General features: G+C 48.4%; 1 protein-coding gene and 1 long non-coding RNA gene across 3 annotated transcripts in view; one reads left to right on the top strand and one right to left on the bottom strand.

Annotated features, from left to right (window-relative positions):
- PRDM2 (PR/SET domain 2) overlaps positions 1-22,765 on the bottom strand; it is a 62,485-nt gene that overhangs the window by 9,685 nt on the left and 30,035 nt on the right. The window lies entirely within an intron of this gene.
- LOC119527930 lies at positions 1,138-19,301 on the top strand. Its single transcript, XR_005215508.1, has 3 exons — positions 1,138-1,276; positions 16,060-16,209; positions 19,281-19,301. It is a non-coding gene; the product is annotated as an uncharacterized LOC119527930 (long non-coding RNA).

Below are 22,765 nucleotides of genomic sequence, written 5' to 3' on the forward strand. Positions count from 1 at the left end.
CACAGACTTTCATCCCCCAATCTTTACAGGTGGAGAAGGAATGTGCAAGAGAATATATATAAACAAGGAGTCCACACGTGGCTCTTAGTCAGGACTAATAAATGGTGGACCTCATCGCGTCGTCTCCTTGGTATCCTAATTCCTCGATGGTCTGAAGGCACCCCAAGGGCAGCGTCCATTCTGTCCTGGCACCTGAGGACACATCGTTCTTTCATTCATCATTTTGTCATTTCTTTCATCGTCATTCCTGTGGTCCATTGCTCTGCACCAGGGACTTTGCACATGCCGTTCTCCAAAGGAAGCTGTTCCCCGGGGAATCATGTGGCTCCCCCCTTCCCTCCAAGCATTTGCTCAAATGTCTCCTTCTCAATGGATCTTCCCTAACCACTCTATTTAAAATGGCAAATCCCCTCTCCCGAAACTCCCAGACACCTGTACATTTTATTTTATTGTACTTAGCAAGATCAACATACTTTATATTTACTTTGTTTGCTTGTTTGTTGTCTTGCTAGTAAAGCCCCGTGAGGTCAAGGATTGGAGGCTGCTTTGTCACTGACGTCCCCCCAGCACTTAGACCACTGCCCGGCACACAGTAGGTATTCATTAAATGAATGAATGGTGTGTCTACCATGTGCCAGGTGCTTTGCCAAGGGGAGCTTTGGTGAAGAAAATATGTTGAGTTCTCGGTCTTGAGCAGTTTCCCTGTGATTTAGTTAATCTAGAGAGGAAAAACGCTCAGCATCTCCGAGGAAGCTTGGTGCCAGTGCCTGGTGGAGACCCAGGCCACTGTGCTCTTGCTCAGTCCCCACTGGTTTCCCATAAAGGAGATTCCAGATACACGGAAATAAACATGACAAGTTGCAACTGAAGAAGCAGGAAGGTCACCCCCACCAAGGAGCTGCACTCTCCGGCTGGAGCTGTTGTTGCTCTCCCTTCCCCCTCTGACACCCACCCATCTCAGACTCTTTTTTTTTTTTTTTTTTTCTCCGTCCCACGATGCCAGGTCTACATTCCTCCCTGGGAGTCATATTCCACGTTGCCAGGGAGATTCACTCCCCTGGGTGTCAGACTCTTATCTTAAAGCCCCAAGCAGTCAAAACCATCCAGGAAGTGCTCCTGGGGGTTTTGGCACAGGATCTTCCTGGGAGAGTCAAAAGCTCCCATCCATCGTCATTCCTATGGTCCCTTTTTCTGCACCAGGGACTTTACACATGCTGTTCTCCCGGGAATCACGTGGCTCACCCCTTCCTTCTCACCTTCCCCCCCACCTGGCAAGGTAAAGATTTAATGAGTGAAAGGTTCTAGCTCAAGTCCCAGCAGAGAGCAATGAAAGGGCGCTGGAAGGATTTGCCTGAGGGTTGTTATCTTTGCCTGGGATGTCTCCCACAGCCTAGGCTCGAGGGGCAGGGGGCACCCTCACCTCAAGTGGGTTTTCCTGGTGCTTGACCCTCACCAGCTTTGGGGAGTTGGGGAGAAGGTGACACCCCAGAGCAGAGGCCAGCACCTAAGCCTCTCGTCTCCGGAGCTTCCCTGGGGACAGGGGTCAACTGGGACGACAGAGATGAACTGGAGCAAAATCAATCAGTCAGTCGGAGAATGGCTAAATACAAAATGGGCAAAGGATAGCCAATCATTGAACAAATAATTTAAGGACAGAAGCAATTCACAGAGAAATACAAATGCCAATAAATATGAAAAGACACCCAAGGCTCCACTTCCACTGGTTAGATTGGTGACGGTGAGGAAAGCGGTGACGGTGAGGAAAGCATTGACGGTGCTCAGTGCCGCAAAAGGGGTGGGGAGCAGGCTAACCTGCTGGTAAAGGGGCACGTGTTGACACACAAACACAGCACAGCTTTGCCAGCCCAGCGCCTGGCCCTCGGGATCAGCCTTCACATGGAGCAGGCAAACACACAGAGAGGAACATGCAGGAGTCTCCCTGCACCACTAACAGGGGCCAAAGGTCCATCCACTGGAGACTGGCTACAAAAATCACACACATCCACCCACACCACAGACTATGATTTGTCCTCTATACTTTATAATATGTATATAGTTTGCAGGCACATGTAAACACACCATTTTTTTTTGAACAGAAGACTGCATTACTTTTTAAATCAGCAAAACTTAAAGAAAAATCTATACTGAGAAGAGGAAAAATAAAGAAGAGGAGAAATAAAAGAAGGAACTGAAGAAAGAAGGAAACCGAGATCACAGCCTCCCAGAGTCTTCTTAGAGATCAGTCGGTTCCTTCATTTTAATAGATGGGAAGAGGAGGTCCAGAGAGGCCAAGGGATTCCCCCAAGGTCACACAGCCATTGGGTCAGAGTGTGATGTAAAGTAGTTTTCTGACTCCCACCCAGTGTTCCTTTCCTTCCCCCACGAGGGGCAGATGGGGAGAAGCTCCACTGGATCTGCACAGGCTGGTCCCCCAGGGGCAGAGTCTGAGATGGGTGGGTGTCAGAGGGGGAAGTGAGAGCCACAACAGCTCCAGCCCAAGGGTGCAGCTCCCTGGGGGGGATGGCCTGAACTGTACAGCCCGCAGGCGCCCTTCAGAGACACAGCAGCTCCAGCTAAGCCTTTGGTTGGTAGACTTGGTGCTGAGTTTAAGGTCCTCCTCAGGGCCTGTGAGGCAGCAGTGCATGGTGAGCTGCAGAAAGGGGCCACTGGGAGGGAATCCCGTGCTGCTCCCTGCTAGTGGTGTATCCATGTAACCTCCCTGTGCCTGTTTCCTCAGCATAGTGGGGATGACAGTTTCTACTTCAGAGGGTTACGTGAGGATTAAGTGAAATAATCCTTGTAAAGACCAGGGCACAGTGCCTGGCTCATACGTCAGGGAGAAGACCCATGACGACAATGGTGCTTACATGGCGGGGGTGCTAGTGGAGGAGATGGAGAGGGTGGTAGAAGAGGTGATGGTGACGGTGGAGGGGATGGAGAGGGTGGTTGAGGAGGTGGTGGTGATGGTGTAAGGGATGGGGTAGGTGGTGGTAATGGTGGAGGGGATGGAGTGGGCTTAGAAGATGTGGTGGTGATGGTGGAGAGGATGGAGTGGGCTTAGAAGATGTGGTGGTGATAGTGGAGAGGATGGAGTAGGTGCTGGTGAAGGTGGAGGGGATGGAGTGAGTGGTGGAGGAGGTGGTGGTGATGGTGTAGGATGGGGTAGGTGGTGGTGATGGTGGAGGGGATGGAGTGGGTTTAGAAGATGTGGTGGTGATGGTGGAGGGTGTGGAGTAGGTAGTGGAGGAGGTGGTGGTGATGGTCGAAGGGATGGAGTGAGTAGTAGAAGACGTGGTATGATGGTGTAGGGGATGGAGAAGGTGGTAGAAGAGGTGGTGGTGATGGTGGAGAGGGTGGAGTAGGTGGTTGAGGAGGTGGTGGTGACGGTGGAGGATGGGGTAGGTGGTGGTAATGGTGGAGGGGATGGAGTGAGTGGTGGAGGAGGTGGTGGTGATGGTGTAGGATGGGGTAGGTGGTGGAGGAGGTGGTGGTGATGGTGAAGGGGATAGAGAAGGTGGTAGAAGAGGTGGTTGTGACGGTGGAGAGGGTGGAGGAGGTGGTGGTAATGGTGGAGGGGATGGAGTGGGTTTAGAAGACGTGGTATGATGGTGTAGGGGATGGAGAAGGTGGTAGAAGAGGTGGTGGTGATGGTGGAGGGGATGGAGTGAGTGGTTGAGGAGGTGGTGGTGATGGTGTAGGATGGGGTAGGTGGTGGTGACGGTGGAGGGGATGGAGGAGGTGGTGGAGGAGGTGGTGGTGACGGTGGAGGGGATGGAGTGAGTGGTGGAGGAGGTGGTGGGAAGGTGGTGGAGGAGGAGGTGACGGTGGTGGTGCTGGAGGTAATGGTGGTAGCAGTCAAGTGCAGAGCCATGTGCTTTCACAGCTGACTGAACTGTGGGAGCGGTTGGCATCTGGTGACAACTGAGAAGGCAAACAAGACCCCAGGTGGCTGAAAGAGAGGCAGTGCTAATGGGGGGAGGGGTCGTTAGCTATAAGCTAAGTGCTATGTGACAGCTCCCCAACTCTGGGCTGTGCAGAAGCGACCTGAAGCCTTCTGTCTTGGATCACTGGGTCCCTGGGCAATGGTCTTTAAAGGCCATCTCACTTCCTGACCATAAAGCCATACTACAGGTATAGAGAATAGTGCTGACCTCTCTGTCCCCAGGGTGGCAGGTGGACCAAGGGCTCACAGGCACACAGGCAGCTCATTTAAGAACAAAACAAGCCATTTAGCCTCTTTAGGCCTCTCTTCCCTCACCCATAAATGGGCTCAGAGAAACCAGTCTACTGGGCTGGGTTGTTGTCTCAGATGGGATGTTCCCTATGCATAGGAGCCACGGTGGGGGGGGGGTAGGGGGGTAGGAAATGACCAGTGTGCTGTGATGTGATTGCCCTCAACTCCCCACCATTTGGGGAGGCAGAGCCTAGCCCGTGGCCCAGCTCCCGAGAGCCTCTTCATTCAAGTCCCTCTTGCCCAGAACAATGTGAGCACTGGAGATACATCAGAGAGCAAGAGAGACAAAAACATCCGCCTTCTGGGTTCCAGTGGAGACAGACAGTAGAGACATAAACAATAACGAGTAGCACTTCAGGCCTCAGTGATGTGATTGTGATGGAGAAACACGAGGCAGAGGAGAGAGCCTGGGGGGTGGGGCAGGGGTTGCTAGGAGGAGAACCTCGCTGGAGCAGTGGCAGGTGAGCAAGGACCTGAAGAGGTGGGGAGCAGTTCACTTGGATACCTGGGCCTCAAGTATTCTGGGCAATGGGAATAGCAAGTGCAAATGCCCTAGGGTGAGACGTGTCTAGACACCGGGGAGGTAAGAGGGGACCGAGGACAGGGCCTCACAGGCCATGGAGTGAGGCGGGAGCCCTTGCAGGGGTCTCCTTCAGACCATGTTGAGCACAGGCTGTAGGCTGACATGGATGGAACTGGGGAGAGCAGTGAGGAGGCAGCTGCCATTGTCCAGGCGAGAGATAGTGGTGGCTCGAACCACAGTGGCAGCTGAGGAGGTGGAGCGGTGAGCAGCAGTTGGCTTTGGATATATTTTGGAAGGAATGCAGGCAGGATTTGCTGCTGATGGGATGATTTTGATGGGGGGGGGGGGTGGCAAAGAGGCCAGAGTCAAGACTGACTCTAGAGTTTTGGGCCTGAGCATCTAGAAGGATGGTTTCCATTCAAGTGAGGTGGAGAAGACAAAGGAGGAGGAGGCTTCAAGGGGAGAGCAGTTTAGTTTGGGCAGGATTTGAAATACTTACTAGACAGCAGGGGAGATTCAAGTAGGCAGCTGAATAAGGCTAGAGTTTGGGGAAACTCTAACTTTGGGAGTCATTGGCCTCTGGGTGGAATGAACCTGGCACTGGGCGAGACGGCCAAGGGGAGGGGAGGCCAGTGACGAGGGCAGGATGGGAAGGAGCCAGCCCAAGGCGTGTGAAGGAGCAACTGGCGATGAGAGCAGCCCAGAAGAGTGTGGTGTCCCGGGGCCACGGGTAGAAAGCCTTTCATGGAAGAGGGAGGATTAAGAGCTGCTGAGGGTCAAGGATGATGCCAACCGAGATGTGGCCACTGCGTTTGTCAACATCAAGGTTGCCAAACTTGATGTCAGCAGAGTCCGTGCCACGGCCAAGACAAACACCTGGAAGGAATGAGTTCAAGAGAAAAGGGGACAGAGGGACTGAAGGCAGGATGCCAACAGAACCCATCAAAGGGAACAGGGAAAGGGAGGAGGCCCAGGGAAAGTCGGAACTGCCACTTTCAAAGGATGCGTGCTTTCCAGGGCTCCACGGTCCCACCCAGGCCATGGCGGGCATTCGGGGTTGAGACTCCTGCCTGCCCAGGCCACCTCCTCAGCCTTCAGCCTCTTCTTCCTGCACTCTCCAGGAGGGATCTCCCCGAATTGCAATCCACATTGCCCATCAGGCCACAAAGCCTGCCACAGGAGTCTCCCATGACCCTGCAAATTCTCAAAGCACAATTTGTTGGAAGTCAGTGTCTGCCAGAGGTAGAGGAGAGGCAGCAGGCATGGGAGCCAGGGCAAGCAAAGACAAACCCAAGATGGTGCTGAAATTCCCGGGAAGCTGGGTTGAGAGCCCATATGCTGGAGCTGAGTATCCCCTGGCAACTTCCAGGAATGGCTGGCCTCCAAGGCAGGGGCCATCTTCCCAAAGCAGGCAGTCCTCCACGCTCCAGGGAGGTGCCCCCCAGTCAAATGAGGCCCCCAGGCTGGGAATCAGAGGTCAGAAGACAGAGAAGGAAGAAGTGCTGCAGGCCCTGGAAAGAGCACTGGGCCGGGGCTCAGGAGCCTGGAGTTTCCGTCCCAGCTCCATCGCCAACTTGCTGTGTGGCCTCTGGAAAATGCCTCAATGTCTCTGAGTTAGAGTAGTCTTGTCTGTACATCAGAGCGTCAAGCTAGGGGGAAATGCAATTAACCATCACTTACTGAGCACTCCCTATGAGCCAGGAGCTCCTCAAACCCTCCCAGCAGCCTGGTGAGGCAGGTAATGGGATGATCCCCACTTTATAGAGAAGAAGACAGAGGTTCAGAGAGAAACAGAAGCTCCATGTCCAAGTGTTCTCGGTCAATAAGGGGTGTGGCCAAGATTTGAACCCAGGATGATGTGACGCCAAAGTCTCTGCTCTAGGACCAGTGTTAAGTTCCCCTTAATAGATGGAAATCCAAGAGCTCTTTTCACTATTCCAAAGAGATGGGTGGAATTGGCCTTTGGTCCACAATACAGCCGCACAGGCCACCCAAGAAGCCAGGGCTGGAAACACGTCAGCTCAGAGGCCCTGCACCAGAGCTCTCAAACTCGGATGCTCACTGGCATCACCTGGGGAGATGAAAAACTCCTGGTGACCACCCCCCACCTGCAGAGATTCCGATTGGTTTGGGGTGCAGCCCGGGTGTCAGAAATTTCAAAAGCCAACTTCAAGAGCAACTGGCCTGGATCCTTCTATTCAAAGTGTGGTCCCTGGACCAGCAGCATCAGGGACCACACTTGGGAGTGAGTGAGAAATGCAGATGCTCAGGCCTCACCCCAGCCTTTAGGATTCAGAATCTGCATTTTAATAACAGCCCTGGGGGAGTCATTTGTACATTGAAGGTGGAGGAGCACAGGGTTAGGGGACAGTCCAGCAGATAATCTCAAGCGCAGGCAGCGTGGTAGGTGGCAGTGCCTGAGACGGCTCTGGTTATAAACCCTTGGGGAGGGGTCAGTGCTTAGTGAAGTTCTGTAGCTGAAATCTTTCCAGATGTGAGGTGTGGGAAGGGAAACATAAGTGATGCTTGGGGGATGGGGTTAAAGACTGGATAATCGTTGGGGTTCCTTCAGGTTGAGACCCTTGAGTGCTCAGTGTCCCACATGCACTGGCAGGAGTGGTGGTGATGGGGTGATGACAGCAACTCATGCTTGTGGGGTTCATATACACAGGCTGGTAAAAGCGTATGGGTGGTGTTTGCATTTAATCTTCCCTTTTGCCATGCAAGATGGATTATTAGTCCCTTGTTATGGATGAGGAGACAGTAGAACAGAGAGGTTAAGTGACAGGTTTAAGGTCACAAAGAGAGGAGTGAAGAGAAGGAAGAAAGGAAGGGAAGAAGGGGAGGGAGGGAGGAAGGAAAGGGGGGTGGGAGGGAAGGAGTGAGGGAGGGAACAGGGGGCCAGGATTCAGAGCTGAATCTGACTCCAGAGCTTGAGCCAGCCTCTTAGCAGCAAAATTTCCTTCCTTCTGGCCAGTGGGAGGCCATGGGCCCAGTACTGGGTTCCCGATTTGGCACCCAAAAGACCAATGATGCCCCTGCCTTGTATAACTTTTATGCCAGGTTCTGAGGTCTTTGGAGGCCATGAGTTCCCTAGACCTGTTTGGCTTGTTCCATTGGACCAGGAACAAGTCACCCTCATGACTTCCGCCAAGGAATCACCAGTGGGGGACTGTCCTGCTGGGGCAGGAGAGGGGAAGGGCCCCAAGAGACAGGGGCAAGCAAGGTGAGTGAGGCCGCTCAGCAGGCTGTCCTTGGGGAGGAGTTAGGGGACAGACGCAGGAGCCCTGGGAGCAGGTGCCCCAGTCGGTGCTCCCCCAACGAGGGCTCAGTGCCCGATTGGGTCTATTCATTTCTCACCAAAGAGCATACAGCTGGTGCTCACCGAGCAAAGGAACGGCCAACCTAGAGCCAGGCTCCTGAGGCAGGTCAGCCCCCGCATGTGCCCAACTATGTTGCTCAGGAACTTGACCTCGCTCACCAGACCCTCCAAGAAACTGGCTCCCTGTGAGGGGTCCCTCATCGGCCAAGGGCCCACCCAGACCATCGGCCCAACGTCCCCATTTTCACAACAATTCTGCAAACCCAACTCTACAGCCCAACACCCCACCCCACCCCGAATACACACACAGAGACCATTGCCCTCCACTCAGTCCCATGGCTTATGTCCCAGGTTACTCACAGGGCCCCTGTGTGGATATCACAACCACAAGGGACAATCACTGCCCGTGACACAACCAGCATGGGTGGGCAAAGCCCCTGCAGGATGGAGAAGCAGCCCCTCCACTTCCCCGCTCCCCCTCTCTTCCATACTTCCACCTCTCACTATGTTTCTCTCCTGCAATCACCCGGTTCTGGCACGGCCCAAATCCCATTCCTTCTCTTCCCCTTGAATTGAGCTGAAACAGACTGCTTTCTTCAAAAGGAAACTTCTAAGAATGGGAGAGAAGCCAAAAAGAGAACAAGAACAAAATACAAGTGTGTCAAGACTGATGAACATACAAAAAGCAGATTCCCAATCTGAGACAGCAAGGGATTGAGGATCACCTGTAGGATCCAGATGTAAAAACCTATTTCAAATGGTGAAAATCTGTAAGGACATTAAGGCTTAATTATTCTTCCCATTCCAGCCTTTAAGGATTTTCTAGGCCAAAAAAAGTATCAAAGGCTACGTGAACTCCAAGAACAAGGTGAAGAGCTTGGCCCTTGTATGTTTGAAGCTGTTGGGGCTGAGAGTCCCTCACACCTGTATGAACCAGCCCAGGCACCAGGATTTGTAGAACTGGGTGTCAGGTGCCTGAGTGGGAGGATGCTGTAACCTGGGAGCGGGCTCAAGGATGGCAATGATAACAGGCGGCTTCTCTCACAGGGCCCCTGCTCCTACATTGATGGAGAAATTTATGGAGTTCCCAGGGCTCCTTCGCTACCCAAGGCATCTAAAGCAGCTGTCACGGGAGGCCTGGGCATGCCTGGCTGGCACCAACATGGGAGAGGCACACTCGCTATGTGCCTGAGAGTAGTCAGTCAACGGCTTGATGGGCTCTAGCCCTGGAGGCCCCATTCTTAAACGGCAAAGGGGAGGAGGCAGGGAAAGATGATGGCATAAAAGGTGTGGAATTTAGTTAGTCCTCTAGAGCAACTAGGAAATAGCCAGGAAGAACTAGTAAATAGTCTGTAACAACTGTTGGGGGACATCCATGAGTGGTCACACATCGTATACCAGCCTGGAATGGGTGGAATGGCTGAGATCACACAACCAGCACAGCAGGCTGAGTTGCAACACTTCACTGTAGAAGAAAGAAGCAGTCCCTTTGCTGGAGCAAGGGAATGTAGCTCAACCAAGCTCCAACTGTGGTTTTAATTAACAAATTTGGACTACTTAATACAAACTACAAGCACAGATAAGCCTGGAGCAAGTAGCAAAGGAATGTGAGTTTTGTCCAGGCAGAGAGGAGGCAGGGCTGACAGAAAAAAAAAAAAAAAACAAACAAAACATAAATAAATAAAAACAGAGGCTTTTGGAGACAGCTGAGCTCAGAATACTGGAAAACAGCTGTGTTCCAAGAAAAGGGTCACAGAGAAATGGGTACAAACACCAGTTGACCGGCAAAACTGAGCAGCTGGGGACTGGCTCTGAAAAGGGGATTTTGCTCTTTTTCTTTCTTTTTTTTTTTTTTTTTGTCTCATTCTAAGCAGCTCATCAGAGAAAGCCTCAGGCATTCACAATTGTCAGCACCAACCAAGACAAAGGTGAAGTTAACAGAGTCAGAGAGACAAAGGAGGAATTCAAATATTGAAGGTAACTCCCTAAAGGGTGTATCTTCTCTAAGAAAAGGGGGGTGGGACCCAGCTCAAGTGGCTGCCCTCCCTCAGAGAATTCAGACCCCAGGGCCTGGGGAAAAAACAAACAAACAACAAAACAGGAAACAACTTAAGCTTGGCTTCTAGCCAGGACAAGGTTTGCTGAGAATTAAAGGGACCACAACTCTTACACCAGTGGGAAGCTACAGGCTAACAAATGCCACCTGCTGGGCAGGTTAGGAAAAGCACCAAGTCTAGAGGCCTCACAGTAAAGTCTGACAACCTGCTCCTAAGGGAAACTTGATACTTATTATACCTTCCTCCTGAGACCTGAGTCTGTCCAGTCTGGGAAAATCTTATTGGGGTAATCAAGGAAACCAGATGCCTAGACAACAAAAAATTACGAGTCACATTAGGAAAAATGAAGATATGGCCCACTCAAAGGAACAAACTTACACTTCAACTGAGATACAGGAATTGAAACATCTAATTATTAATCAAACAAATCTCCCAAATCAATCCAAAAATTAAATAAATGAGTTGAGAGAAGATATGGCAAAAGAAATGAAGGATATAAAAAAGATATTGGTCAATAAAGCCTTAAAACATGAAAAAAAAAAAAGATATTGGGCAAACATAAGGAAGAACTCAAAAGTTTGAAAAAACAATTGGCAGAAATTATGGGAATGAAAGGCACAATAAAAGATATGAAAAACACAATGGAAACATACAACAGCAGATTGGAATGGGCAGAAAAAAAGATTCATGAGCTGGAAGACAGGACATCTGAAATCCTACACACAAAAGAAAAGAATGGAAAAGCATGAGCAGTGTCTCAGGGAACTGAATGACAACATGAAACACATGAATGTATATGTCATAGCTGTTCCAGAAGGAGGAGAGAAGAGAAAAAGGGCAGAAACAATAATGGAGGAAATAATCACTGAAAATTTCCCATCTCTTATGAAAGACATACAGATCCAAGAAGCACAGCATACTCCAAACAGAACAGATCCAAATAGACCTACACCAAGACACTTAATAATCAGATTATCAAATGTCAAAGACAAAGAGATTCTGAAAGCAGCAAGAGAAAGGTGATCTATCACATACAAGGGAAGCTTGATAAGACTATATGCGGATTTCTCAGTAGAAACTATGGAGGTGAGAAGGCAGTGGTATGGTATATTAAAGTGAATGAAGGAGAAAAACTGCCAACCAAAAATTCTATATCCAGCAATGAGGGAAAGTTTAAAATATTCTCAAACAGACACTGAGAGAGTTTGTGAACAAGATACCTGCTCTACAGGAAATACTGAAGGGAGCACTACAGGCATGTAGGAAAAGACAGGAGAGAGAGGTTTGGAGCACAGTATTGGGTGATGGTAGCACAATAATGTAAGTACACTGAACAAAGATGACTGTGAGTACAGTTGAAAGAGGAAGGTTAGGGGCATGTAGGACACCAGAAGACGAGATAGAAGATAAAGGCTAGGACTGTATAACTTAGTGAAACCTAGAGTGGTCAATGATTATGATTAAATATACAAGTATGTGTTTACGTAGTGGAGAACAAATGAATGTCAACCTTGTAAAGTGTTAAAAATGGAGGGGTATTGGGAAAAAAATACAATCAATGCACACTAGAGTCTACAGTTAACAGTAACATTGTAATATGCTTCCACTAATTATAACAAAGGCAATATACCAAAGCTAAATGTCTATAAGAGGGGGCTACAAGGGAGGAATATGGGATTCTTGGCATTGGTGTTGTCTGACTTTTTTTATTGTATTTTATTTTAATTTTATTTTTTCTTTTGTTGTTTTTTAGTTGTCATTTTGTTCTTTCTTTTTCTTTTTTCTTTTTACTTTTTTCACCTTTTCCCCTTTCTTTGTGGAAGAAATGGAAATGTCCTTATATAGATAGTGTTGGTGAATGCATAACAATGTGATTATACAGGGAACCATTGATTGTTTACTTAGGATGGAATGTATGATGTATGAATAAAACAGTCTAAAAAGTGAACAGAGGGATACAAGTGCTGGAGAAAATGTGGAGAAAGGGATGCACCTAATCACTATTGGTGGGGAAGTCGAATGGTGCCACCCATCTGGAGAGCAGTGTGGTGGTTCCACAGGAAGCTAAGCATGGGGTTGCCATATGGTCCTGCAACTTGGCTACTGGGTATATACTTGGAATAACTGAAAAGAGGGACATAAATGGATATTTGCGCAGTGGGGTTTATGGTATCAGTATTCGTGATATGCAGTGGATGGAGGTGGCCTAAGGGTACACAGACTGATGAATGGAATGGTGAACTGCGGTGTATACATACAATGGAATATTGAGTTGCTACAAGAAGGAGTGAAGTTGTGAGGTGAATGGACATTGAGGACAGTATGTTGAGTGAAATAAACCAGAAATGAAAACATAATGCCTCATTAATATGGACTAACTATAATGTACAAGCTACAAGAACTGAGTCTGAGAGCATAGGCTATCAGGGGAAGGCTTATTGTAAAAGTTCCTAGATTGTAAGCTCTTACAGCAGTTACATCTCTTTATGAGTTGTAATGGTTATTTCTAAATTCTGAGATGCTGACTTCTTTGTGTATAATCTGGTCAGTCCTTGGTACCTTGGGTATCTGTGTGACACCTGGGATTCAGAGCCGGAGTCCAGCAGCTATGAATGTCAGCATTACCCCAATACAGCAAATGCTAAAGAGTCTGAAAAAAGAGATCAGAATTCAATTAGAGATATGAATGAAATGGACTTGGTTAGGACTAAGGTATATTTGACTAAAGAATAAAGGACGATATTGACAGTGTTTTTAAAACTTCAACTTGTGTGTGAGACCAAAGGAAGAGATGTTTATTAGGTGCAAAATCTTTATTTTTTGTAACACACTATATAATTGAACTTGTATGGTCAGTTTATTCAAACAACATAATTACCTGGAACGTTGAATAGAAGTGAAATCTGGTTGGTGTGTACAGGTTAGTGTGGAGCCCCAATACATCCCTGAGTAATCTGGGCAGAGAATAAAGATGTATTTGCAAAGCCCCCTTGAGGGACTGGGGGAAAATGTTGGGAATATTAACTTTTCCCACTTGGGGAATTAATGATATTCTCACAAGCACTGAGAACTACCAATTTAAAAAGCCGAGCCCTTGATCTTGGGGCTTGCCCTTATGAAGCTAGGTACTGCAAAGGAGAGGCTAAGCCTGCTTAAAGTTGTGCCTAAGAGTCACCCCAGAGAACCTCTTTTGTTGCTCAGATGTGGCCTCTCTCTCTAAGCCAACTCTGCAGGTAAACTCACTGCCCTCCCCCTATGTGGGACATGACTCCCAGGGATGAGCCTGGCCCTGGCATCATGGGATTGAGAAAGCCTTCTTAGACCAAAAGGGGGAAAGAAAGGAAACAAAATAAAATTTCAGTGGCTGAGAGATCTCAAATCTCAAATCGACTCAAGAGGTCATTCTGGAGGTTATTTTTATGCATTATATAGATATCCCTTTTTAGTTTTTAGTGTACTGGAGTAGCTAGAAGGGAGTACCTGAAACTGTCAAACTGCAACCCAGTAGCCTTGATTCTTGAAGAAAATTGTATAAATATATAGCTTACACTGTGTGACCATGTGATTGTGAAAACTTTGTGGCTCCCACTCCCTTTCTACAGTGTATGGACAGATGAATAGAAAAATGAGAACAAAAAGTAAATGAATAATTGGGAGAGACTGGGGTATGGGATTCTTTGGGTGTTCTTTTTTACTTTAACTTTTATTCTTATTCTTTTTTGTGTGTGGTAATGAAAATGTTCAAAAACTGATTGTGGTAATGAATGCACAACTATATAATGGTACTGTGAACAACTGATTGTATACCATGGATGATTGTCTGGTATGTGAATATATCTCAATAAAATTGAATTTAAAAAAAGAAGGCAAAGGGAATAGGATGGCACAGTCTGCTCATGCACCTTCTCCCCACCTTCCCTGTAATCCCCAAAGCAGATCTCAAGTAGGCTGTTTGGTGGGCAGGGCTGGGGCGGGTCAACCTGCTTTGCAGATGAGGAGACGGGGGAAGTCTGCAGACAGAAATGGCAGGGAACAGAGATCCTGCCCGGCCAGATACCACCCAGGGGGCCCATGGGCTCACGGCCAGGCAGCAGCAGGCATGGAGAGAGAACCCTAACATTTCTTCCACGTTCCCAGCACTGCCCAAGAATACAGAGCTGGGAAAAAGTCCAAGCCATTTACTTCCAGAGCAAGGCTCGTAAAGCAAACAGGCATGTTTCTGCAGGATTTCTGAGAGTCTGTAAATTCCCAAGAGGAGGATACGGGTTGTCCTTTTCCCCACATGTCTTTACCTGGTAACTGTCAACTGGCCACCTGCTTTGGGCCAGGTGCTCTGGGAGGGAGATGACCCAGCAGACAGGCTCTCTGGAGGCACAGGGTATGTCTGCAAGTGAGCGGCTCATGTCAAAGGTCAGTGCTAAGACTCGGGGAGGAGGGGAGTGCTTTTAGGCAACCACCTCATCCCAATTTTATTTAACCTTTTTGGATAGAAATTTCCTACAATGAGATGTATGAAGCAATGTGTCCTGAATTTGACGTGGCCTTTTCGTGACAACTCAGATTAACAATGCCACGCACGTGCTGGGCTACCCCAGGGTGGGGAGGTCCTTGGGCCTATGAAGATGTCGAAGCCTCTTGTGCATACACCAGATTATTTATTATTATCACTATTGATCAGTCGAGCACCAGCTACATACGCGATCCTGTGCTAGGCACTGGGGAATATAGCACCAAACCAGCCCTGGTCTCTGTCCTCATGGGGTGTACTTTCTAGAAGCAGAAGAAAGCCATTACCTGCATAATACCCAAGTAACTATGTGATTGCAAACTTTGATTAGCAAGAAGGAAACATAAAGAGGCTGCCCAGGCTCAGAAAGCGTGACTTGACCGGGGAACGTCCGTATGCCCGTGTTCCTTTTTATAGCCCGGCTCAGGTTCTGAGGAGCAGATGGAATACATTGTGAGATTTTCTTCACTTTACCAGGTTATGTTTGGCTTTATCGGGGTGGGGATGGGGGAGAGCTGGGGCGGGGCGGGGAAGGGAAAAAATAAAAGTAAAAAATGCTTAAGTAATTTTACCCATGGCAAGAAAAGAGAAGGGACTTTTGGAGCAGGTCGTTTCTGTCCCTGAAGACCATGCCTGGGGCAGGGGTGGGCTGAGGGGTTCTGTTACTACCCACCCCCACCTCTTTCCAGCCCTCTTTTCAAGCCTGAGTCTCAAAGCCAGTTTTACACTAGTGTGGGGGGGCAGGGGGGACAATGAGGAGTGTGAATACTGGAGCACTAGATGGGTAAGAACTCAAGTCTTTTTCTCCAGGCCTTTTCCCAACCCATGAAACAGTCTGGGCTGTGCAGTCTTTTGCCTTAGTTTCTACAAGAAGCAGATCTGCAGGGGTTGAGAAGTGCTGTGGAAAGATTATGCATTTCCAGTAGGGTCACGCTTGGCTTGCAGCAGAAAGGGTGTTTCAGCTAGGAAGCCCCCCCACCAACACACACACACACACACACACACACACACACACACTCTCTCACAGAATGGCAGGAAAGTTGTAGATGATTATGGTCAAAATGCCCCACCCCACCCCGCAAACAGGACAGAGGGCCATGTCCACTGCTGTGCAGACCCATGTTCCATGATGGTGCGGAGAAAGCTATTTAGAAATGCAAAGCAGAGAGGGTCCTACTCAAGTCCAGGAGGGGTCCCCTGGCACACAAATGCCCTCAGCCTGGGCCCCCATCCCCACCTCCATCTGATATCCCATCCTCATCCCCAGAACACAGGAGCACAGTCCACTGCCCCACCCTTCCCATGCCACTGCCACACCCACGAGGCCCTCGCCCACCGCCCTCCCTCTATAAAACCTCTGCTGAGGAGCCTCCTGCAGCCGCCTGGCTCACCCTGGTCTCCTCTCATCCTCTGCAGCCACCAGGCCCAGCACCGCGCCAGGCATGCCGAGCCATTTGGGGTGACTGTTTGACTTCGGGCTACTGTGGAGGTGGAGAACCCAGGATTTGGAGTGCAACAGCCCCAACTCCACCACCAGCAGTGTGGACTCACCACCTAGATGCCCAGGTGAGTCCCTCCTCCATGAAACAGGTATTAACAGCAGCTCTGTGCCATTCAGGGACACACCAGTGATCACGCCTGCCTGGGACAGAGCAGGCAGTCAACATGCAGAGATCTTACTACACGAGACGCCTCTCAGTCCACAGGATATGTCCCAGTAGTTGGTCACTGGAAGAAGGGAATCAAAATTGGGACTTTCATTCCTCAAGCATTTTAAAGCTTAAATTAAAGATGTCTGGATGTGCATGCAGTCACTGACCTGACTGATGTAGGAAAAACACACACAATGCTGGCTGGTCACACTTAAAGTTCATGATCGCAAGCCTCAGATGGACTTCCAATGTCTCCTGGAAAACCTTCTCTGGAGTCCTGGTCTACTAGTTCTCTTGCTCAGGTAGAGAGCTGTGCCACACCCTCTCCTCTCTCCCTGAACCTCCTCCTCCTCTCCATCCTCATCCTCAGCTGGTGATCTTGTTTGCTGTTCCACACACTGATGGACTCAGACTCCCATCACCCTCACCACATCTACTTCTCACCTGTATCTGTACCTGCCGTCTTTCTATTAACATTGGATGCTCCAATCCGAGCCCAACTGCTTCACTTGGGTACCAGATCTCAGCCCCTTTAACGCACCGAGGACAGTGCTCCAGCAGGGCTCCCCTGCCCCACTCTTTCCTGCGTCATCAGCTTCTTTAGCTCTACTGGGTCAGTCTCAATAGTATGCAAATATGTTATTTCTCCCGCCTTTAAAAAAAAAACAAAAAATGCCACTTACCCCACCAGGAATCATATCTCAGATCCCCTTTAGAGCAAAACTTCTTGAAAGAGTTCTCATTGCTCACTGCCTAAAATTTTTCTCCTCTCATTTCCTCTTGAATCCAATCCAAGCCAAGTCTTTGTCCCTCTACTCTACTGAAGTTCCTCTTGTCAAGGTCATCGATGGCCTCCATGTTGCCAGACCCAATAGTCAATTCGCATTCGTCATCTACGTGATCACAGCAGTATTAGTCAATTCTCATTTGTCATCTACACCATCACAGCAGCATTTGACACAACTGATCATTTCCCCCTCCTTAAACCACATTCTTCACTTTGTTTCCAGGACATCTCACCCTGTATTTTCTTCTCCAACGATTGCTCCTTCTTGGTCTTATTTCAAGGCTCTCCCTCATCTCCCCAGCCTCTCAGTGTTGGTTGTGGGTTTCTTCCCTCTATACTCACTACCCTGGGACTTCCAATCCCATGGCTTTAAATACCATGTGTGCCCTGAGGACTCCCAGATTTACATTTCCACCTAGGTCATTTCCGCTGAACTCCAGACCGGTATATTCGACTGTCTCCTCCACATCTCCCCTTGACGTCTAATAGGCATTTCAAACTTAACACGTCCAAAAGGGAATCCTAATACACACATACCCTGCAACCCAGCTCTGACTGCAGTCTCCACCTCATCACTTCATGGCAACTCCATCCAACCATCTGGATGGTTTTCATAGGAGAAAAAAAAAAAAAAGCTGTGATCCTCCTTGACTCTCCTCTGTCTCCCACCCCACGTCCGGCACTCAGCAAATCCCGCTGGCTCTACCTTCACAGTATGTCCACTCCCCTTGCCTGCCGGGACACCTGGCCTAGGGCACCAGTCTCTCACCTGGTTACTGCATTTGTTCCCTAACTGCTCTTTCCACTCTTTCAGTCTGTTATCAACAGATAAGCCCTCAGAGCGATTCTTTTCAGAGGCAAGCCATATATTACTCCTCCCCTCAAAACCCACTGCCGACTTCCATTCACAGTGAAAGCTGAGTCGTTAAAATGGCTACAATACCTGACACAATTGGCCCCCGTTACCTCCCCGACCTCACCTTCGGTTTCCCTCCCTCCCCCCCGCTTCCACTCCAGCCCACTGGCCTCCCTGCTTTGCTTCTCCTCAACTGGCCAGTACACTTGTGCCTCAGGGCCTTTGCACTTGCTGCTCCCTCGGGAAAAATGCCCTCCTCCCAGACAGCCCTGGGGCTCGCTGCCTCACCCGCTTCGTCTTTGCTTACACACAGCCTTTTTATTTAAAGGGCTAATCCCCGGGCTCACTCCAACATTCTATCCCCTCTTCCTGTTTTACTTTTCTCCACAGCATTTATCTGCTGACATTCTATATTTATTTACTTGTTCATTGCCTCTTCCCCATTAGGACATTAAGTTACACAAGGGTCAGGAATTTTGTCGGTTTTGCTCACTGTTGTATCCTCCCAACCCCTAGAACCAACCGTGGCACAGCACAGCAGACCTTGGTCCTCCGTTCATTATGGATGGGTGGGAGGGAGGGAGGGAGAGGGGGACAGAGAGGAAATCAAGATCAAGGTCTGCTTTTTTTTTTTTTTTAAACGCAAGGGCCTGCTAATTCGATCCTGCATAGTCCTTCTTGTCTAAATCACACCCATGATGAGTCATCTATGATTTCCAGTTTTGTTTTGTTTTCTAAGCAGGATGAGAACTTAAGACACATATAAAAGCAATCTGAGTGCAAGTTTTTTTCTCTGCCTTTATGAACTCTGCCCGCCTTTTGCAAAATTTTGTTTCTCACCCACACCTAATTGGACTGCAATACTTTAAGCAAATTATTTTGAGTTTTTCTAAATTCAACTTGTTCTGCATAAACACCTCTATTGCTCCCATTTCAATGGTTTGGATTGTATTTAATGAAACATTGCAAGCACAATAACAAATACAAGTGGTATGAACAGGTTTGGGAACAATACCAGTGATCTTTGGCAAGCACGCAACTGCTGGGAAGAGAATGAACGGCTCTCCCTGAGCACAGAACAGGATGCTTTAGGGAGGGAATGGAGACATCCATTAATATGGAGGGCTGGTTAAATTAAACTTTCAACTGTATTTCATTTTATCCACAGTTGGTATACGAACAAGTGTAGAAAGATTTCTGTTACCATCCCACCACCATTCCAGGCCCTGTACTTTGCAAAATGTTCTCACATGAATTGAGCAAGTGATGTGCAAACAGGATGTGCAACCCCTGCATTGCTTCCATCCAACTGCTTATGTTTGTTACCCTTTGATTTCATCAGCCGGACCACATTACGCAGCAGCTCTGAACCAGAATGAGATGGAGAAATCACTAAGGTGAGTGCTGCTGTGCTGCAGACCCAGTTTTTGGAACAGCCTCATTCAGCACGGTCCAGACAAGGGCAGGTGGCATCGTGAAATGAGTGTTTAAGCTCTAAGAGGAAGGTGATTCATTATCTGGAGCAAACGGATGCCAACGTGCCAGGAAAAGCACCCACTGCCATGTATTCTGGAGGTTCTACTAGATGGGATCCCTTTAGTTGCCAGGTGCTAGGAGACAGAATTAAAGCTGGTGCTAGAGGGAGGGTGGCCTTATTTCCAAAGACAAAAAATGGGAAAAGCAATCTAAAAAATGTGAAGGAGTATTTGAGTGTTTCTCCTGATGAAGTTGAGGATGCTCAATCACAAGGTCAGCCTGCATGGGCTCAGCTCTTGGGTGGGTGTACCAGTGTACGTTGGGGAGAGGAGAATGTAATTTCACCGGCATCTTTGTATTAAGGAATGCGTTATACTGGACTTCTGTGTACAATTTCATCCTGGTCTCTGCTTCATCTGTCTTCATTATGCACCCTTCACCATTGACTCCTGAGCCCTTAGATCGTGATCCTTTGATACTGTTTATCACCAAACAACCAAGCCTTTTCTTTCCACCTGAGCTTAACTGTTCACTTACTTATCCAAGCACTGTTCTCTATTCAGTTGCTAGCAATTATTTGCCCCAGGATTCACATTTTCCACCAAAAAGTCATGATAGGGTCAGCTAAGGAGTGCAGTGGTAGCTTCTGTTCTGTTATTTCTGGAGACTTTTTTTAATTCCACAAATGTTAGGTGCTACAGCAGGTGCTGGGGGAGAGCAGTGAGCACCCGTGGGCAGGGCCCTGTGCTCCAGCAGGCCTGACCCAGTGAGAGACCAAAGTTCACAAATCTCAAAAATGACACAAGGAGCAATGATGGACAAAAGCCAGCAAAACCTACATTTCCCTCCCAGCTGACACTTAGCAGGTGTTACCAACTCCCAAGCTCCCTCTGGTTCACCTAGTTACGAGGATTAAGAACTAGAAGGGAAGGTGTTCTGAAAATCACAAATTGCTTTATCCATATCAAGGAGATTATTAATAAGCAAAGGGAAAATAGTTTAGAATTTAAAAACCCAAAGCAAATTAAGTGATGAGTCAGAGTGCTACCATGTCACTTTTTCTTTTTTCAAGACCCAAAGGAGAACTTCGAGTTGGAGTAAGACTCCTCTGAGAAGCTGATAAAAATGAAGATTTTAAGCCCCATCCATCCATTCAACCCCCACACACACCTGAGATTATGGTTTAATAGGTCTGGGGGTGGGAACCAGGAATTCAATTTTTAATAAGGCTCCTCCCAGGTGATTTTTGATACAGGTGGTCCACTGAGTGAACATCCCCATGAGATAAGCCAAACTAGGGACCCTTCACACACCTGGGGACACAGGCAGGAAATGGTACCTTCTCAAGCCAAAATTAACAAGACAGGATATTCTGCCCTTACCTCTCGAGTGTCATACTTGACTCAGGAAGGACATCATCTTAATTAAAAAACTGCTGTTCCTGGCACTAATAGGCTGTTTCCACAACTTTTATTTGTATCTTTAAAGGATACAGATGTGTCACTAATTACAGTGCTAAAATAATTTAGTGGAGCTCCTACACAAAGGCAAACTTGACACAGATTTGTTTCTGCCAAACTCATAAAATGCAAAGAAGCCTGAAGTATGAAGAAGGCAAGAATATAAAACTCACGCCTGTAAACCTAAATACATTGGCTAATAGAGAATTTCTGAAAAACTTCTGGAGTAACGCCCTGAACTGGGGAGAAAAGCTGTATCAAGGGACAGATTCATCAGCCTCTGCTACAGGTAATGAGACAGTGAACCCCAGATGCTCTGACAGCTTCCTAAGGACCAGGTCTTTAAAGCTATCGAGTCTCACTTGTCAGCACCTGGCACCAAATAAAACCTTTATTCTAAACATAGATGAAAGGACAGAGGCATCAGGTAAAGAAAACTGTTCTCAGAATTAAGACCATGGTGAGGGAGAGACCATGTGCTTTCGTGCAAAGCTTTTGTTAACTTCTCTCCACGACTCATTTTATTCGTGTGTTGGGAACTTGAAAGAAAAACAGAACTCTGTGTGTTTGTCACACTTAACACCTCTCCTGTCTGAATGCCACTGCAGCACCAGGACACACAGCAGAGGACCAAGCACCAAGACGTACCTGATGAGGAATGAACTGGCCATGGCGGAGGACGCACGCTCTGGCGCTAGCGGACTGTGCGTACAAGGGAGGTCCCCGGGGTTTCCACCCAGCGCACCACCTCCTTATTTACAAGCAGTATCAACAGGACCTGCTACCCAGGCTCCTAGCCCATCCTCATTAACAGAACGTATCCGAAAGCTGCCAGGGAACGCAGCTATCCATAAACAAGAGGTGAAACTGAGAGGGCCAAGCGCCTGCCTAGCAGAAGTCATATCTCACGACTCTGGGTCCCCAAGTGTGGGGGCAGGGTGCCCTGTACACCTGAGCTATCTCCGTGATGATTTATGCTTGGTTACCTTGAGCCTTTAAGGAAAGGGGAAATTACGTTTGGTGCACGCACTTTAGAAAAGCAGGGAAGCAGATGGATAGCCCACAGGCAGTGCACTCCCGCTCCTGGGTCCAAGGAGGGCAGAGGGTGTGCAGCCCGGCCCCTCTTCTCTGAGAACAGGAACCCAGCTTCAGAAGCAGCTCAACACTGCATCCCAGGCAGCTGTTTTCCCCTACTTGCTAACTCTGGCCTGTAAAGATTTCTAAGGAAATAGGTAAAAATTTTAAAGAAAATTGTGACCCTTGGGTAGCAAGGTTCGATTCTCTGGATGAGTCAGGATGTGGCTCAGCTCCTTCCCTAGCAGAAGTAGACTGAGGCACTGCCGCAGGCCTCCACGCAGGAGCCAGCCATGTCAAGGCACCTCAATAAATTGGTGTCAGACACTGGAATTTCACACCAGGCCTGGCTGCAACTGCTCCCAGCGCAGTTTCCGGAAGGCATACACAACGGAATGGTGAGGACCCAGAAGCCTGCTCACCTCCAAATGAGGTGATGTTTCAGGTCCACACTCAGGCAGGCCCTCACCAACAAGTAATGCCTCCCTGCTTCTGAAAGGAGACGCCACTAGGAACAAGAAACGGGCATGACTAAGGGCTGCTTCTTATTCCCACACTTGCAGCTCAGCAGACAAGCAGCAGGACAGATGAATGACAAGGTTGGAGCCAGACTGCCTCGACTTGACTCCAGGTCCCGCCTCTCACAAGATATGTGAGCTCAAGCAAATTGCTTAGCTTCCCTGTGCCTCAGTTTCCCCAGCTGTAAAACGGAAAAACATATTTCATAGGGTTGTTTTGAAGATTAGACAGGGTACTATATGCAAAACAGTGACTAGCAAGCACTTACAAATATGCTTATATTATTCTTATATTAATA

This window comes from Choloepus didactylus, chromosome 2 (assembly GCF_015220235.1).
Source record: "Choloepus didactylus isolate mChoDid1 chromosome 2, mChoDid1.pri, whole genome shotgun sequence".
NCBI classification, from domain to species: Eukaryota; Metazoa; Chordata; class Mammalia; order Pilosa; family Megalonychidae; genus Choloepus; species Choloepus didactylus.